The sequence below is a fragment of the Suricata suricatta genome, chromosome 12, assembly GCF_006229205.1.
Source record: "Suricata suricatta isolate VVHF042 chromosome 12, meerkat_22Aug2017_6uvM2_HiC, whole genome shotgun sequence".
Taxonomy (NCBI): domain Eukaryota; kingdom Metazoa; phylum Chordata; class Mammalia; order Carnivora; family Herpestidae; genus Suricata; species Suricata suricatta.
Window position 1 is genome coordinate 21,347,791 of NC_043711.1, and position 4,010 is coordinate 21,351,800.

The following is a 4,010-nucleotide window of genomic DNA, read 5'->3' on the forward strand; positions in this document are numbered from 1 at the left end:
GGTTCCCTAAATTAATGGGTAGAGGAAAGCCTCTTGCTAACCAGAATGTTTGCCCTCAACTGTTAAATGGGTCACAAACTTTTAATTCATTATGTCCCTCACATTTTGAAGTTTATTACTAGTTAGCATTATCTAAATGATAAATTTATCATTGTCAACATTGCTAATTTACCTTTTCTCTTTGTGTGTGTTTGTTGACCAACGATGTCAGAGATTTGCCCACTTTATTAATATTTTTTAACAACATCCATGTTTGGTACTATTCTCTACCATTTCTTTGTTTCCTGTTTCATTAATCTCATTAATTAATTATTGCCATCAATATTTCTGTCCTTCCATTTGGGTTTAGTCTTTTGTTCTCATAAGTTCTTTAAGTGCTTGGGTAGATCATAATTCTTAATATTTGTTATACTTTAACATATACATTAAGCCTATAATTCATCCTTTAAGTATTAATTTAGTTGCATTTTACAAGTAATTTTGATTATTTAATAACATTCATTGATTTTTAAAGCCACAAATTATTCATATACATGTTTTATTATTTTTCTATTATATGAGCTTTGAGGGCCCAGTTTCATTATTGCTTTCTGGTTGTGCTTTTTTATATTATGAGAAAGTCCATCTGTTTACTTTTTTCCCTCTAGAGTATTTATTGTATTTTATTTTATTTTATTGAGGTATAATTGACATACAATATTATATTAGTTTTAGGTCGACAACATAGGTGTTTGACATTTGTATGCATTGCAAATGATCACTGCAATAAGTCTGGATACCATCTGTCACCATACAAAGTTAATATAATATTAGTGACTATATTCACTGTGCTGTAAATCACATCTCCATGACTTATTTATTTTATAACTGGATTTTTTTTTTATCCCATTCACCCATTTCCCACTCCTCCAGTCTCCCTCCCCTCTGTCAACTGCCAGTCTGTTTTCTGTATCCATGAGTCTGGATTTTGTTTGTTTTGTTTTTTATATTTGGCATACAAGTGGAATCATGTAATGTTTGTCTTTCTCTGATTTATTTTACTTAGCATAGTACCCCCAAGGTCCATCCATGTTGCCACAAATGGCAAGATTTCATTCATTTTTATGGTTGAGTAATACTTCATTTCATATGTATACTACTCATTCTTTATCCATTCATCCATCGTTGAATGCTTGGGTTGCTTCCATATCTTGGCTCTTGTGAATAATGTAGCAATGAACTTAGGGGTTCATATATATTTTCAAATTAGTGGGGTTTTTTCTTCAAATAGATGGATACCCAGTAATGGAGTTGCTGGATCATATAGTAATTCTATATGTAATTTTTTGAGGAGCTTCCATACTTTTTTCCACAGTGGATGCTCCAATTTGCATTCTCCACATCCTTGCCAACACTTGCTATTTCTTGTCTTTTTGATAATAGTCATTCTAACATGTGTGGTTTGATGTCTCATTGTGCTTTCGATTTGCATTTCCCTGATGATTAATGATGTTGAACATCTTTTTCATGTGTCTGTTGGCCATCTGTATGTCTTTTTTGGAAAGAGGTCTATTCAGATTCTCTGCCCATTTTTTAATTGGGTTGTTTGGGTTTTTTTTTTTTTTTGTTATGGAGTTGTATGAATTCTTTATATATTTTGAATATTAACCCTTTGTCAGATATGTGATTTGCAAATATCTTCTCCTATTTAGTAGGTTTCCTTTCATTTTATTGCTGGCTTCTTTTGTTGTACAGAAGCTTTTTAGTTTGATGTAGTACCATTTATTTTTGCTCCTTTGCCCTCACCTTTGGAGTCAGATAAAAAAAAAAAAACATTGCTAAGATGGATGCCAAGGAGCTTAACTGCCTATGTTTTCTTTTAGGAGTTTCACGATTTTAGGAGTTTTCACTTACATTCAAGTCTTTACTCCATTTTAAATTAAAAAAAATTCTTTTTTCACTAAGAAAAAGCAGGGCTTTATTACTCTGGTTAGGAGGGCGCATCTTCGCAGGGCGAGGGAGGGAGCTCCGGCTGCGGCAGGGGGGAAGCCCCTACTTGCCTGCCATGAGCGGGTTCCGCAGGACCACGATGACCGAGTTGCCGTGCAGGAACATCTTGGAGATGTAAGGGTCCTTGTTGACTGGCTTGGACTTCTTCTTGCCCTTGCCGCTCTTGGGGACCTCAGTCCACATCTCCTTCACGTTCTCCAGCACCATGTTGCTGTGCCTGTCAAAGGCCTTCACGCAGCCCAGGAGCTCCTTGTTGTTACGGCAGGTGATAAGCAAGCACTTGGGTGTTGTTCTTGACTGACTGCGTGAGCATGGAGAGCGGACCCGTGTTAAACTCCTTCTCCTCCCGCTTCTGCAGCTCCTCCGGGGTCATCTCACTCTTGGGCTTGTTGAGGAGGCTCATGGTTGTGGTGGCTACGCTCCCAGCTCAGCGCCTTCTCCTCCGCCTTGCTTCTGCCTCTCAAATTAAATTTTTTTAATGGTGTTAGATAGTGGCCCACTTTCATTCTTTTGCATGTAGGTTTCCAATTTTCTCAATACCGTTTATTGAAGAGACTTTCTTTCTCTGTTGTATATTCTTTTCTCCTTTGTCATAAATTAATTGATTATATATGTGTGGGTTTATTTTTGGGCTCTCTATTCTGTTCCATTGATTCTGTTTTTATGCTAATACCACAACATTTTGATTACTACAGTTTTGTAACATAGTTTGAAATCAGGGAGCATGGTAGCTCTAGCTTTGTTGTTCTTTCTCAAGATTCTTTGGCTATTCAGCCTCTTTTGTGGTTCCAAACAAATTTTAGAATTATTTGTTCTAGTTATGTGAGAAATGCTATTGAAACTTTGATAGGGATTGCACTGAATCTGTAGATTGCTTTTGGGAAGTATGGACATTTAAACAATACATTAAGTCTTCCAAGTCATGAGCATGGAATATTTTTCTTTTTTAAAAAAATAGTTTATTGTTAAATTGGTTTCCATACAACACCCAGTGCTCTTCCGCCCAAGTGCCCTCCTCCATCACCACCACCTCTTTTCCCCCCTCCCCTTCCCCTTCAACCCCTGTGTTCCTTTTCAGCATTCAGTAGTCTCTCAGGTTTTGCTTCCCTCTCTCTCCCCAACTCTCTTTCCCCCTTCCCCTCACCCTGGTCCTCCATTAGGTTTCTCCTGTTCTCCTGTGAGACCTAGGAGTGCCAACATATGCAAATAGACATGCAACAGATTTTTGTATATTAATTTTGTATCCTGCAACTTTATTATGTTTACTTATTTATTTATCCACTACCTTTACTACATATTTGAGAGTTTTACTTTTGTTTGTTTTCTTGTTATTAATTAGTGCCATTTCTTTTCAGCCTGAAGAAGTTTCTTTAACATTTCTTGTAAAACTGGTTTAGTAGTGATATATTCCTTTAGCTGTTGCTTGTCTAGAAAACAAGTTGTCTTTATCTGTCCTTCAGTTCTTAATGATTATATTTTTGGGCAGAATATTCTCGGCTGGACTCTTTTTTTTCCTTTCAAAACGTTGAATATATCATGACACTCCCTTCTGGCCTGCAGAGTCTGCTGAGAAATGTGCTGATAGCTTTATGGGGTTTCCCTTGTGTACATAACAATTTGCTTTCTCTTGCTGCTTTTAAGATTCTCTCTTTATCCTTAACTTTTGACATTTTAATTATAATTGTGTCTTTATGTAGATCTCTTTGGTTTCATCTTACTTGGAACTCTCTGAGCTTTCTAGACCTGGATGTCTTTTCCTTTCCTGTGGTAGGGAGGTTTTCAGCCATTATGTCTTCTTTATTTTTGTGTCTTTATTTCTTCTTCACTCTTAAAGGGTAAGTATGGAATTCTAGGTAGTGTTTTTTCTCTCTCAACACTTTAAATATTTCACTCTACTTTTTTCTTGTTTGCATACTGAGAAGCCAGATGTAATTAAATGTAATTCTTATCTATGCTTCTCTGTAAGTGAGGTATTTTTTTTCCTTTGGCTTTTTTCAGGGTTTTTTCTTAGGTTTGATTTT

At 36.2% G+C, this 4,010-nt stretch overlaps 1 pseudogene; it reads right to left on the minus strand.

The window, feature by feature from the left end:
- Positions 1-2,031: 2,031 nt before the first annotated feature.
- Positions 2,032-2,402, minus strand: LOC115275081 (annotated as a pseudogene).
- Positions 2,403-4,010: the final 1,608 nt, after the last annotated feature.